Source organism: Periplaneta americana, chromosome 5 (assembly GCF_040183065.1).
Source record: "Periplaneta americana isolate PAMFEO1 chromosome 5, P.americana_PAMFEO1_priV1, whole genome shotgun sequence".
NCBI lineage: Eukaryota > Metazoa > Arthropoda > Insecta > Blattodea > Blattidae > Periplaneta > Periplaneta americana.
The window spans coordinates 160,724,188-160,740,633 of NC_091121.1; the positions used below are offsets into that span (position 1 = coordinate 160,724,188).

A 16,446-nucleotide genomic window follows, 5' to 3' on the forward strand; every position below is an offset into this window, starting at 1 on the left:
AATTAAGTGTATTACATATATTTTATTTGTTATAAGGGATGTAAAAACAATAATAATCTTCAATACAGCATTATATAGTGTATCTTTTGTTACTGTGATCATGCTATTCGATACAATTAGGCCTATAGTTCTCCACTGTACAATCGTGACTATGATTTCCAACTTATAAAACATAAAGACACATTTCAATACTCCACATACCGACAAAAAAATTTAAGAATTCTAATTTCACATTGAAATATCACCCTTCAATTATAATCTAAAATGCTAATCAACATTGCTTAGGTTTATATCAGATGTTATTTGAAATCTTCCCCTCCTCATGTTACTTGAGAAACTATGTTGTTCCCATAGTCAGGTACAGAGGGGTGTACAAAATATGTTCCTTTGGCAGTGCTGCTCTTACGCAAAAAATTCGCCATAATTTCGTCTTCCTCTTTCCCCACTATCCCAACAATATAAGCTATACTATGACACTTTTCTGTTTATAAGTGTTAGTTGGATGTATTTCGGTGAACAATTTATTCTTCCTGCTGGTCCTATCTGTTTCGAATAGGTCCATGGTATGAACGACTTAACCCTACAATGGTACAAGTTTTCTTAAAATAATAAGTTTCAATGCTAACATTTACGAACTGCAAAACTATTATTTCACGATACAATCTCAACGAAAAGTACTTACGTATACTTCCTGTCTCCTTTCACTGCTGACTATAATTTAGAGTTTGTAAGACTTTGTTTTCATTTAAGAGAAAAAGTTGAAAATAAAAATTTTCACTTCAACAGTAACTACACTGTGTTCCCATTGTTGGCATTCGCAGGCTTTTTGCTGTCCCTCTCGCTTATATTTGCAATGTAAGACAATGAAGTCAGCATAACAAAATTTTAACAAGTAACTGAGAAAATATATAATTTTAAATAAAAATTGCAACTGATCTATTTTACACCCACTGATTGACTTTACCCACTTCTACGGTACCATAGATTGAATACCACCACTTTAGACTGTAGTTGCCTTGTGGTGCTTCTTTACCTTTTAATAAACTATTTGTAAATGTACTACAAATGCTGTATCTTTTAACATAACAGTTAAATAGGTAATGTAGACGCGTGTAAAGAAATTGGTGCTCGCACCCGGCACCCACGCAGCGGCGCCTGCCAGTAGGAACAACGCGCAGGTTCGCCCCGCTTGGCAGCGAAGCCCCACGTCGAGTCGCGTCAGTGTCCGCCGTGACGCCCGCTAGCAAGCAGGCTCGTACACCTGTCCGATCCAACACCACGCTCTGCCGCCAGTCTCGAAACTTGGCATGTAGATAATTTGCTTGTTTGTCCTACAGCTTCGTGACCATCAAGTGACATTAAACACAACTTCAATGTGGGGGAAATGTTGTTTGAAGGTAAAATGATACTTAGTATTCATATATTATTTTATATAATATAATATTCTACACAAGTTTGTATTTGTAAATGCTGAATTACTTGATACAGGCTTCAAAACGCCGATTAAAATTTCTTCGTATTATTTCTTAGCCGCCAAAACCTAAAATTTGAATATTAGTGCTCTAGACTTATTAGTTATCAATCGTCATAAACTAGATTCAAATGGATTTATTCTTGACATTTCTAGTAGTCCTTTAATTATTCTGTTAGATCGTCTCGCGTCACTTGATTAACCATTTTTGAATTTCGAATTGACAGCCGGGAAATAAGTTATATCACAGTTCTTTATTTCATTCTTTGGTTTTATATCCTATATCTGTGATTTTATTGATTTAGTTTGTGGTTACATTACATGTACTATAACTTTAACTTACTTTACTCCATTTTTCTGATATTTTAATTAAAATATACTTAGAAAATGACATTTTTACGGAATTATTATTTTTTGATAATTTTATTATGTTTTACCCTAATAACCATTCAAAAAATTGCCTCACTAATATTAATTCCAAAGCCATTCATCAGCTATAAATGTATAATAAGTGTGTAATAAGTAAATCACTTTTCAGTTTAAGACAAGAAACAAGTTTAATTTTTACGTAATGTATTGTAACGGTTTTGAAAGTAAATAGTTGTTTTTTTATATTAAGGGGAGAGGATGGTATTTTTTAAAACTTTTTTCCTATTTGCTGTAAAATATTAATTTTTTGTATGTCTAGAGCTCATAGCTGTAGCAAATCAACCAAATATAAATATTTTGGGGCCAAATATGAAAGAAAAAATATACCCAGTGCAGAGATTTTACTAAACCATTTTTAAAGACAGATTCAAACAGTTTTTTGCAATGTACTTGCAAAAGCATACTCTACAAACTGCCTGTAACAAAACTTTTTGATATTCGTCCCTGCGCTTGTAAAGTAAATAATTAAATTTTAGTAACACTTTTTCGATTTCATTTTTCGCAAACAAACTAACATGTTTTAAAAATGAAATCAATTAACAAAATTCTGTTACTGAGAAAAGTTTCATAATAGTCTAAAGAATGTGTCTTCATGCATGTATCTCTAATAGTTCAGAAATTATATCCAATTTTGTCTGGCAATGAAGCATAAAAATAAAGTTACCAGAAACAACGATAATGGGGGCGTGTGATTTAAAAATCCATAGCGTAGGAAGTTTAAAAATGGCGTCTCAACATCCGATAAGGGCACAAATACCCACAAAATGTTATGCAATGCATTCCACACATATCAAAGGGTATTTAAAGAAAAAAAAAATTTTTTTTTTTGAAAATGCAATTTACCGGAAACAACAATAAAAGGGGACGTGTGATTTAAAAATCCATAGCGCAAGAAGTTTAAAAATGACGTCTCAACATCCGCTAAGGGCACAAATAGCCACAAAATGTTATACAATGCATTCCATACATATCACAGAGTATTCTATAGAAAAAAATTTGAAAATTTACTCATTTTTCACCAAAAAATATCGTCCTCTCCCCTTAAAGTAATCGAGTACTTACAGACCTATAATGCAATATTTAAATCATGTCATCCTATTCCTTTGTTCAAGTGTTGTCAATAAAATAAAATTAATTATCCATTTTTTATCCGACACTATAATATATCACAGAACCAATTATTTGTTATTGTGTATAACATCTCAAACACATTGTCATTTCTGTTACAAGATTGAAGTAGGCCTAAATTATTTCATTACAATGTAAATAACATCGCTGATCATTAGCATTGGTTTTGCTGGATTTTTTAATTCATTTTTCTCTCACTATCTGGTCAATGTTAGTTGTCAATGCTCATGTAGAACACAATCGAAGAAGACGTTGTAAATTATGGTCAAAAAGTTGGCTTCTGTAATGGCTTGGCTCGACACACTGCACACTACTACCTCCTCAGCCAGCGTCTCGGCGCTCCGAACTAGTATGCAGGCCAGTTGACGATGACTGATATGAACCATTATCCTAATATCAGTTAATATTGGATCCATTGGCGGATGAAATAAAATTTCAATTCGAAAAAATTATTTTTTGTCTGTAGTTTTGAAAGGTGTTCCTTATTTTTTGTTTACAGGACCAATATTTTTATTAACTAATTTAGGTTAAATAAAAAGTATTGGCATGACTGTATTCAACAAAAATATTTAGCTTTCCCCTACAAGGTACATTTTTAAAAAAGTGTAGCAAAGTTACCTATATGATGTGGAAACTCTGTACCAGCCTTCAAAACCAACAGTTAGAGATGAAATATTTGTTATGGAGCATTGTATGACTTCTGTTAAGATAAAATATACAGTATTCATTAAAATGAAAACAAATTTTAATACAGAACAACCGAGCAACCGGAACGAACAAACCACCACAACACCAGCTATTGTACGTAAGTCATTTTTCCACAATTACTTACCGGAGATCACAAAAAATTACTTTATTTTGAAAATAGACCTAAAATAAATTTCGCGTGTTTACAGCATGTCCGGCTGACTGAACTTCGAGAAGTGACAACCTGAAAAACTGTTAACATACGTCCATGTCAAGCTGATATCTAATATTAACATCATTGTACTTCAATTTGATTGTCAACGCTAGAAAACTTTACAACACTTGATACAGTCAAACAATCCACCACATAACACAGATATCCAATTGTGATTAATTTGTTTTATCAGAACATGTAAACAAAATTAACGACGAAAACGACGTCCGTCTTATAAGAATTTTATCAAGTGTCATCTGCTAATGTTTAATGTTAATGTTTTATAGATCTGTTTTAATTCTGTTCCATTCAACTAGTGTTTTGTGTTGTAACATATTATGAAGTGACATCGTACAATCAACAGCTGATTGTGGACACAGTAATCACAAGTTCGCCTTAAAAATAGTGTAATTATGATTTCGCTGTTTGTTAGTTATGTATTGCATTTAACCAATGTGGCATAATATTAACTATGCATGGAGACAACTTTTAAGATATGAAGATGGCATAAATATGCCGAAAACGTTCATCAATAAAATGTAACACATCAATACTACATTGTAAGATAAGCAATAGACGGCCCCATTCATTCCAAACCTATTCTTATTTAAGTCACAATATTCATACTTGTTTAGAACAGGTATGCTCATTCTCTGACTCGCGATTACGTTCTGTAATCACAACCTTCCAATGTTGAGCGTGCTGCTCCTCGTTAGAAGCTCGATGGATGACAGAGGAAGGCTGTTCAAGTACTTAGTAACGTACGAACAGTGCGGGACAATGACACAGTCAAAACCTTCTGTAAGCAAACGACATATACCATATTGTTTTCCGTTCGGTAAAGTGTTTACTATGTTGTAAGGTACAACAGGAATACTACTGAGCAACATAAAATGACATTACACGCTCTGCCATCCACAACATGCCGAAGTGACAGGGAAGCTGTTTTCTGTAATATGTATTCATATACCAACGTTGTTATTATTATTATTATTATTATTATTATTATTATTATTATTATTATTATTAGTAGTAGTAGTAGTAGTAGTAGTAGTAGTAGTAGTAGTAGTAGTAGTAGTATTACTAGTGTTAGGTATATTATTATTATGGTGATTTTATTTCAACAGAAATACATGTTATGATAAAATAATTTTTCAAGAATTGAAAGCTCTTAATGAAAGGCCAAACATTGAAGAGAGTCGAAGAATTCAGAGTCTATGTTTAGGAGCAAGTTATGTAGTTTGTTGGGAATTAGCTAAGGCAATAAAACCCTTCACGGATGGTGAACTTGTAAAGAGATGTATGGTGCTTGAACAAATTATAGTTAATTATATCTGTGTACTGGAACAACTCAAATTTGAATTCACAGAACACAGATTTAGTGATTTTAGACGTATGGAAAGTGGTATTAATATTTTTGTTAATCCTTTCGTGGTAAATTTAGTACAATCCGTGAGAGTGCAGTTCCAGGACGAGTTAATTGATTTACAAAGTAACGTAGAATTGAGAACTAAATGCAGAGAATATGACTTGACAAGCATAGAAGTAGGCCTATTAAAAATTAACAAAACGAAATATCCCACGATGAGCTTATTCGCTGCCACTATGTTAGCTACCTTTGCCTCGACATACGTGTGCAAAGAATTATTTTAGAGAATGGAAGATGCTAAATCCAAACACAGATCCCGATTAACAGATGAGCATTTTTTGAGCCAGCTGCGCATTGAGTAAATTCGTTGGAAATAGATATCCGATTACTTGCAGAATCAGTTTAATATCCATGTTTGTAAGAGTATGAGAGCGAAGCCACAGGCGGTGCTGCAATGTAGTTGCGGAGCCCAGTCCGTACGCTGTGAGTTTTATGCAGTGCAGCATCATCCGTGTAATCGGCGCTTTTACAATTTTGAGCATACCTGGTTTAGAATTATATCACACTGTGACACATCAGCTGATTTGAAACCTAGACATCGATGAATTTTTTTTATCTAAGTGGAGCAATGTATGACCCCAAGGAGCGAAGTAACCGCAAGTTACGGTACGTTGCTGGTAAAGTTCGTTTATTTATTAATTTTGTTATGCTTCGTGTCCGTACACCATACTGTCATGAAAGCTGCAACAAACGAAAAACTCGCCTGTTAGAGTATCCCATGAGAGGCGACTCTACAGTGCTGGTAATATTCACCATACACATTTCCTTCCAAATGATCTACAGTAAATAAAGACGAATATTTTCAAGACAAAAATATAATGAAGGTTCGTGTAAATAAAGACGAGTATGTTCCCTGGGCCAAAAGCGCAGGAGGCGAGGTCTGCGACAAGATTAGGTTGGGTTAGTTGAGGTAATAGGTAAGTGGAAGAACAATGCAGGAAACGTCTTACATACATTCTTTACTCTGATATTGACTGTCTTAATTATTATGGTGTAAAAAATAAGTGTAACCATTAATTGCTACACTAGTACAATTTCCTTTGTTGTGATAACACGTGCAGACCAAATACTGCTTCCTTTTAATTGGTAAACATCTGGAAAACTCTATGCGTACAATCTAAGTGTACAATAGCAAGTTATGGCTCAGTTCACAATTCATGTAAGTAAAATTACAGAGTCACCGCGTTCGATTCTTCTCAAGCATTTTCTTTATTAATCTTGTGTTAGTCGACAAATCAGATGCTGTCACAGACAAGCGTACTGGCTTCATGATCGAGTTCTGTTCATAAATAAGTGTTGAAAGTTAACAATCTTGAACCACGTACATAAAAAACGCAATTTGTTTTGTGTTAAAAATAAATATATTCCTCAAGTAATCTGTGCAATATCAACAGTAAATGATTTCTATGCTACTCAGAATACTTACAATTTATATGCGAAATTTATTTTTTTATAATGTACAGGGTAAGTTATTAATTTCAGGTGTTATTATTTTAGAGATTTCAAACAATAATTTTAATACAAATTTGCTCATTTTTGCTTCTTTTCGAGATAAAAATTGTTTTATGTGAAACATTTCATACTTTTTAGGAAGCCATGGATTTAATTCCCAATATGTTCAGTAAATTTAAGATAGCAATGTATTGTGATAATAAGTAATTGAAAGAATTTTAGGTTTGTCCTTCAAATGTGGAGAAATTTTATATGAACATAATAATAATAATAATAATAATAATAATAATAATAATAGTAATAATAATAATAATAATAATAATAATAATAATAAGAAAGACACTCTTTCAGCTTTCCCAATAAAGGGACTGCCTCATTGGACAAAGCATAACAAACACACAAAGTGAAAAAAAAGAACACAAAAGAGAAATGTGGAGAACGAAGAGAAAAGGGAAATTAAGTACAGAAAAAATAATAGCATACATATAACAGGCCTAAACATAGTAAACAAACAGATTAGACGTTGAAACAAAAGTTCTTCCTTTTTAGGAAACAAAGTTCTGAAAATGAATTTTAAAGTGTTATATTTGTACCGATCAAATTTCTGCTCATTTGAAATAATTTTACTTTGGAATTATTCTTTCGATATTTCATTATCGTAATATCATAATTAACTCTTAAATTGTGAGCATATGGAACTAATTCAGCAGCTTTCACAAAATAAGTCATAAAATGCTTCATATAAAATACTTCTTTATCTCGAAAAGGGAACAAAATCGAGCAAAATTGTATGAAACTTTTTTGTTTGAGATATCTGAAAGAATAACGCTTTGATATTAAGGACATTACTTATGGTTCACCCTGTATAAATACCGATTGTGAAATTCGCATGTGAATATCTTGATAAGCAATTATTCTTTTTGTGCTATTACAATCCGACGGATAACCATTTAATTCTACATTCCACATTACCAAAGTTTTCTTTTTTTCATGTGTTGCTATCTTCATTACATATTATTATTTCAATAAAAATAAATTTTGAAGCAATTAGTAGTAGTCTACCTGTTGGAATTAAACTGATACTAAATTTAAATCCACAAATCACTTCAGCAATAATAATAGGCCTAATTGCGTACGGGAATCGAAACTCGGCTCTTAAGTAATATGAACCTAGTAAACTACAGCGTGCATTTACCTATACTTCTAAGATTAATATAAATATTACACTGAACCTTCTTTAGAGCATCTTCTAATGCAAATATATTTGGGTATGGAGCACAAAATTGCGCAGCAAGTTTGGTGTGAAAATATTCACAACAGTTGGTTGTGCGCTCTAAGGAAGAGGTAAACTCAGCCCATATTGGAGGTAGATGCTCACTTGTTAGTGCAATATAGGTAAGCCTATAGAGGAAGTAATAAAAAAATTGGTCCGATCGATTATCTATAGATTTGACATATTTTAAGTCATTAACAAAACAATCTTCAACTTCTTGTGGAGCCAATAAAGGCAGTTCGAATTTATAGTTTTTAGAAGCTGAGCAATTTTAGATTTCTTAGTTTTAAATCCCGTACTCAAACCTAAGAATTGAGTTTTTCTCCATCAAGATTATGCAGGATAAAACCTACAACCTATATCAGTTTGGCATTAGGGAATACATTTGAAATTTCATTTTGGATTGCCTTTTCTAAGTCAGCATAAACAACTTAATTCACATACTGTTTAATTGACCTGAAGGCGTAGGTACATGATGTCGCATGTTGATCAGGTAGTAGAAAGAACACCAAAGGTACATAATGATTATTTGCCATACCATGCACTGTAAAAAGTTATTTGAATAATTTAGAACATGCCCTTGAATGTACTGTACCATCAACAAAAATAATGTTAATTCGTTTCAAAGATTCTAAATTCTATTTACAGGAAAACGCAACAATATTTCTCTCGAAATCATAAATTATAACAACTGCCTCAACCCGCCGGCCCGGATGGCTCAAGCGGTAGGGACACGGCATGTCCCTATCGCTTGGTCCGAAGGGTTGTGGGTTCGAGTCCCGCCTCGGGCATGGGTGTTGTGATTGTATTAGTATAAGTAAAAAAAAAAAACAAAGGAACCAAAGGTAAAACAAGCAGAAAACAAAAATAGATAACTTTGGAAAATGGCCTCTGGCCGGTCGAAATTTAAAAAAAAAAAAAAAAAATAACAGTTGTTTATATTTGAACATTGCCACTACTCTGCTACGTGATCGATTACATCCCCGTCCCACACAGTCTTGGAATCTACTCGCGTTGTTCATATTTGAACACGGAGAACTTACTCACGTTGTTGATATTTTGCTTGGGAATCAACTGAAGAACAGCAATAACTGCCTAACGGGAATCGAAACTCGACTCTTTGTAATACGAACTTGATAAACCAAGCGATGTTATCTCATTTGGTAGCTTTTACAGTAAGGTTCACATAGGTATAATACAGGGTGATTCACGAGGATTTACCGCCACTTACAGAGCTATTTACTAAGACATTCTGAGCAAAAAAAAAAAAAAAGTCACATAAACATGTGTTCTAATCTCAATATTTTCAGAGTTACACTAATTTGAAGTTGTTAGTAATATACCTTTCTTTCTTTGGTTTTAAGGGTAAAAGAACATTACAAATAGAGAATAAACTATTCAGAAGTATCATTTCTTTAATTGGCTAGTGTTCTCAAGCTAAAAATGTGTTGTTAATTGCTTTGCGCAGATTTTGTTTTTGAATTTTTAACTAGAAATTACATCATTCGTACGCACTTATCACAAAAATTGTTACAAATCATACGACTTTAGGAACTTGATTCTTCACAGTTTAATTATCTATCCTAATATACATACTTAAAGAATTTACAAGAGTGACATCATTTGTAACAATGATATCATTAAAAGAGCATTAACATCCTCAGGGGTTCCATCCATCTTAGAACCTTCCGGGATCAGCCGTTCAGACGGCAAGAGACCCGATGGTCTGACTCTAGTCCCGTGGCGTGTAGGCAAATCCTTAATTTAGATTCCACATGTGTAGATACACTGGCCACTTCTCATCTGTCTTCAACCTCTAAGACACCAGGATCTGCAGCAGAAAGTGCCGCTGTCAGAAAACACCATAAATATAAACATCTTGCAGATAATTATATGTTTGTCCCTTTTGCGGTTGAAACGTTTGGATCATGGTGTAGTGAAGCCAAAGCTCTCATCTCCACCATAGGCAGAAGTTTCTTCTTCTTCGTTCTCTTTCTTGGCCTCGGGTTCAATTCAATGATCCCATGTAGCCAGCTAAATTCTCTAATGTAAAATTGTATTCTCTTATGTACTGAATAAATAGCACCGAAGTACCACACCGACCGGTGACTAACTATTTAAAAAAAAACATGAATGAGTTGTGGATGATAAACGATGACAGTGAACACGCCTGCACTTCACGGAGACAGACCGATGACATTGAGGCAGAAGTTTAGTGCAGCTTTCTGGGGACCCTTGAAGCAGTCAATATCTACGTCAGCGCATTGGTAGGCTATCGCCATTCAGCGCGGTAATGCTACAAGTATTCTTACATCCTTCCCCGAATCCTCTTATTTAGATTAAATTTTCTTCCTTTAATTATGCAATTTATTTGTATTTTATTATAGTATACATGTCAATGTGAATACAATTTCTTTGTAACAATTGTGATAAATACGTAAGGAAAATGTAATTTTGTAGTTAAAAATCGAAAAAAAAAGTCTGTACGCAGTAACTATAGAATTCACAACACATATTTAGCTTCAGAATACTATATATTATTTTAATGTACCGAAGTACATATGCTATTTCCATGCAGATATTCTTCGTCAACATACGATGAAAGAGTAATGGAACAGAGAAAAATTCTCTCCGGCACCGGGATTTGAACCCGGGTTTTCAGCTCTACATGCTGATGCTTTATCCACTAAGCCACACCGGATACCCATTCCGGTGTCGGACAGAATCGTCTCAGTTTAAGTTCCAAATCTTGGGTTCCCTCTAATGGCCGCCCTCTGCACTACGTCATAGATGTCTATGAACGTAGGACCGAAGTCCACGCATGTGCTGAGGTGCACTCGTTATGAGTGACTAGTTGGCCGGGATCCGACGGAATAAGCGCCGTCTTAAATCACGAAGTGATTTACGCATATCATATATCCGGTGTGGCTTAGTGGATAAAGCATCAGCACGTAAAGCTGAAAACCCGGGTTCAAATCCCGGCGCCGGAGAAGAATTTTTCTCCGTTCCATTACTCTTTCATCGTATGATGACTCAGAATATCTGCATGGAAATATCATATGTACGTCGGTACATTAAAATTATATATATATATATATATATATATATATATATATATTCAGAATACTAGCTAATTAAAGAAATGATACTTCTGAATAGTTCATTTTTCAGCTGAGATGTTCTTTTACCCTCAAAACTAAAGAATAATGGCATTTTACAAACAAATTCAAAGTAGTGTAACTCTGAAAATACTGAAAATAGGACACATGTTTATATGACATTTTTTGTTCAAAATGTCTTCGGAAATAAGCTCCGTAAGCGACGGTTAATCTTCGTGAATCACCCTGTATATACGACTGAACTTTAGGACTACAGTGAATTCAAGTAGCAGTTGTTTTAAATATTGCTGCTACTGTAGTGGGCGAAGAGCAAATATTTGCCGATTTACGAATATCTAAATACACTACAAATTTACTTCGTGAGGGATGTGGTGAATTAATATTTGAATGTGTAAATATGCGGTATTTTATTTTATAATTAAATGGATAGCCGGCTGTTGTGTACACAGCAGTTAAAGCGTGCCGGATTAACGATGCCGTAGTGGCCGTTCGAATCACGCCCGGGGCTTGTTGTTCATTTGTTAATCTATTGTTGTGCTAATTCCGTTTCATGAGAGTTCCACCACACATCGCTCTGCATGATTTGAGTTTCCTAACAAAAGGAGAAATTTTGAAATTGGTACACTCTCTTACAAAGAATAACTGATGTGTCTTGTAACGAATGTTATAAAATATTTTTATTTGTACCATGATTTCATCCAATTCATCAAGTATTGGACTCTTTAGCTTATTACCAGGCTTCGAGACTTCGGACCCAAAAGAGCAGTTCAGTGGGAAATCCGCATAACGGCGTACAGAGTATAGTTGTATAGCGTACAGTGGGTGGGGGTACTGTAAAATGAATGCTAAGAAATACGCAAAGACATTTGCGAAATTTAAGAAATTAACACACACTCTTCCTCTACCTCCAGAGCCCATTCTACTAGATGGAATACATGGCTTAATGCAGCTATTTATTATGCCAAATACTCCCGTACAATTATGCAGATAATCAACACATTGAGTGACGACTGTTCTGCAATTAGAATATTTAAAGCTCTGGATATGAAAGTTCTGATGAATAATTTGGTTTCCATACAAACCTATTTTCAAACTTTGTCTGAAACTATTAAACGGTTAGAAAAGTCAGAGCAAGAGATGCCGGAAGCCTTCAAATTAGTTAAGGAAATGACGCAGAGACACCAAGTACACCGGTTACTGAACATGTAAAACAGAAGTGGAAATACATTTTTTTGTAAAAATAACGGATATGGAGCATTGTGTAACATAAACACCAAATTAGTGGACATAGTCACCCGAGAATAAAGGACAGTCTCTTAGAGACTGCCATGATGTTAGGTTTTTTCGTTTTACTCCTGTCACGTCATGCGACGTAGAGCGCAGCTTTTCTCAGTACAAACTTTGTTTGGTAGACAACTGAAAAATATTTACGTTTTAGACACTGAAAATATGTCTTGCAGTACATTGCAATTCGGTACTGTAACTGCACTTCCTAAAGACGACCAATAGGATAAATGAAGAAATTAAAATTGCTACATGCTTATTTCCACCATTATCAATGTGCATAATTGAACACAAATGCTTATAAAAGACAGGAGAATAAATGCTTTTCACTTTCTTTTGACATTGTCATTGAGTCAGGTATATTTACTTCCAGAATATACATATGTGTCTGTTTCCCCATACTACCGTACTCTACTCTAAACAGCAACGTTGTTATCTCAACACATCTCTACTTCACTACCTGCAGCGAGTCAACAACCTTTAGTACATGCACAGTAAACTTATTGTATCGGGTCCCAAGTCTCGAAGCCTGCTTATTACATTGCCACTTTTGTTAAATATTGAACTAATATTAGACATTCATATTTATTGGGCCAGCATAATCAAGTGGTCGTAATGGCACAAAACCGTCGCCTAAAGCTAGGCGCGCACTTACCGGAAACAAATTCCTTCGCGTTCGGATTTTTATTCTTTGCATTATTTTAAATGGAGCATCGCCCACTTGGCCGTATGGCCTCTGTCCGCATGATCGGATTCCGTTCAGAATTCTGGCAGAGAATTCTAAACGGGTTTCCATACGGTCCAACATCGAAATAAAGAATGTCATGGCCATGACATGGCAAATACAGAGTGTAAGGGGTATAAGTGCCGTCCTTTTCACTCGTCGGGGACGGTGTACAGCAGGCATGTCAATTGATGCCCATAAGAGCAAGCGCGCGCTTTAGAGCCTAGGAGAGCCTGAGCGCATTATAGCGGAAAGGAAAGAGACAGATGAAAAAGGTAGTATTTGCCACTTGGTCGAGCTATATTCTGGGATGTCCAGCACTGATTCAATAGATAAAGGGAAGAGAACTTATTAAAAAAAATATCCATGTTAATTTTTAGATTTGCCTGAGAAGTATAAGTGCATTATAAGAATGTAAGTTTTAATTTTAATGCTCATTTTTCACAAGTTTGATTGAAGTTCTAACTTGAATATATAAAAGATTACTATCGCTTTTCGTGCAGTGCGGCACAGTTTCCAGATCTAAAATTACTACTTTAGCTAGGTTTGTTTAAACTAATTGAAAAAGATTCCATCAATTACAATAAAAATTCAGTAAATTTTATAGCATCAAACATTCTGCTTTAGCCGATCCTGCTCGGTATGTTTTCATTCCGTTTTTTCTAATTTGCGGGACTTAATTTCTCTGTTTTTGGATAGAAAACAGAGAGCGAAGCGGTAATTGAGTGTCACAAACTGAAGAGTGCTTTGCGGTTTTGACTCTGTGTTGCGGCACATTTTAAATGTTTTCTTTTCAGTGCCTGATTTAATCCGATTAGTTTTTGTCGAATTGCGATTAAATATTCGCTCTATATTGGCCTTTGAATAAAAATGAAGAGAGATCGCAGCTTCAATGCATTAAAAAAATTCCAATAGAAATGTCAATATAGTAAATTTCCTTAAAATGCTCGTTTCTCTGCATCTTGTTACAGAAAGTAAAAACATGATGATATTACAAATTTTTATTACTGTTATTTTTTTTCAAATCGAAATTCAAATTTATTTACAATTTACATTTGAATTGAATATATATGAATCGATATCCGAAATGAGCATATGCTCGTGCTCGGGTACAGTCCAGAAGTCTACATAAATTTTAGAGGGTTCAAATAATAATGATGATATAAATAATAGTAACAATAATAATAATAATAATAATAATAATAATAATAATAATAATAATAATAGAATAATCGTGACAGAAATTATACAAAGATTGTAATGCAAAATAATTCATTAATAATAATAATAATAATAATAATAATAATAATAATAATAAAACAAAAATATTTACAATAATGAAATAAACACTAAGACGGATAAAATTAAAATATAAAATCACTAGCGAGAGTTAAAACAACTTAAATAAGCATATAATAACCGGAAAAAATGACGAACTCGAAAATCAACAGAAAAGTTCATTGTATCGCAGACGACAGCAACCGCCGTATTGACATTGTGTTGTTCATTAATGGTAGTAGGGGGGAGCTGAAAGTCTACGTAACTGCCGTTCTCTTCGAATCTTCTCGTACAATCATGGGAAGTTAATGCTGCAAAAACAAAATGTCTAAGAGTCAAACTGTTCATTATTACCAGGATAAATACAAATAACACAGAAATATATTAATCAAGTTTCAGTTATAGATCTCTCCTTTTGTGCAAGAGGTATCATATCAAAATATTTTATGAATGGCGGGGAAATTATAAATTTCAACTACTTTCTAGTGACAAGTACAATCAAGTGTATCTGTGGCGATGCTAAGGAATCATTTATTGGAGATATACACTTATTAATTTAGAAAATGATCTAATTTATACTTATTAAAATATTACAATAATTTGAAATTTTGTAAGCTGAAACAAATATATCTGTCTCTTAATTTTTTTAATTAATTTTTCAGTCGTAAAAAACTGTATTTTCATTCCCCAGTTAGACGTTTAAAATTATTAGTAAATTAAGCTTTCTTGCTTCCACAGTGTAAAATGTAAGCTAAAAGGCTTTATCTTTAGTAAAAAAAAATATACAAACACATTTATGTTTCTCTGCATGGGACCATGAAACTGTTTATAGTCTTCAGGGTAAGGTTCCATTCAGAGTGCTGCATTGGAGTTAAATCGCTCGCTTGAACTCGGCCGAGTGTCGCATCCTCGAGTGAGATACGATCGGTCGCGATATGCTCGTGATAAATAGAAGCACAGTACAAGGTCATCTCACCGACATGTCTTATCTTGTATGGAAGGCGACAGATAAGATACACATATGTTTTGCTCACACGGTAAAAATAAGGCTTTATTTTCTGCGTTTATGACTAACGTTTAATGGAACAGTCAATGAAACGTACCAAAACAGGAACATGAAGTTATAAATAAAATAGTATGAAAAACTTCGATATACAGTTATTATTGCTAATTAATAATTATTCAAAATTTTATTTACCACATATATAATGATAGGTCTATACATAGTGTTCCGCCTAACGAATATAATAAAACGAATAATCATACTGCACAACTGTTACAGACACAAAGATTGAGACACTAATTATTAGAGATTATTATTATTATTATTATTATTATTATTATTATTATTATTATTATTATTATTACTAGAAAACCTGATACAGTTCTTGCATTATCGTGATTGTGTTCTCCGTTTATAATAATTACATTTACATCCTATTACATCTATCAGATGTGGCAAAAACAAAATCACTCCTGTGTGGCAAAGAAACAAAAAACATTTACGTAGCCTACAACATTTATATTACATTTTAAAGCAAGTTTTGTAGTTGTACTATGGGGAGGTTAGTTAAACAATGCAAAGTTTTGAAATGATAAACATCTATGATGTTACTACACAGTTCATCACTGTAACAAGAACGAATGTCTAACGCTTGGCTTATACCGTTCGAGGATTTATCGCTCGTGACAATTTTACCCATCATGTGCGCTACCTATCGAATTATGCTATAAACTACTTGGCGCTCGAGCGAAAACGTCCGATTCAGATCTCTGGTTCCATTCTAGAGAGGGACGAAGGATTTATAAGGTGTCATTGTTGTGCTCATCTTCATGACATCCTTATTTACATATTATGTTGCTTTATTTTGTAAATATTATTTCCTGCATAAGCCACGTTAATATGTGACGTAGATAGATATTAGTCTTGTACATAATTGTATTCCACTTAATGAGAT

General features: G+C 33.8%; 1 long non-coding RNA gene across 1 annotated transcript in view; it reads left to right on the plus strand.

Annotated features, from left to right (window-relative positions):
* The first annotated feature begins 1,238 nt into the window (after positions 1-1,238).
* The window catches only part of LOC138700548 (uncharacterized), a 490,767-nt gene continuing 475,559 nt past the window's right edge, over positions 1,239-16,446 (plus strand). Inside the window, exon 1 of the long non-coding RNA XR_011332386.1 lies at positions 1,239-1,397. This is a non-coding gene — a long non-coding RNA (uncharacterized lncRNA). The remainder of the gene's footprint in view (positions 1,398-16,446) is intronic.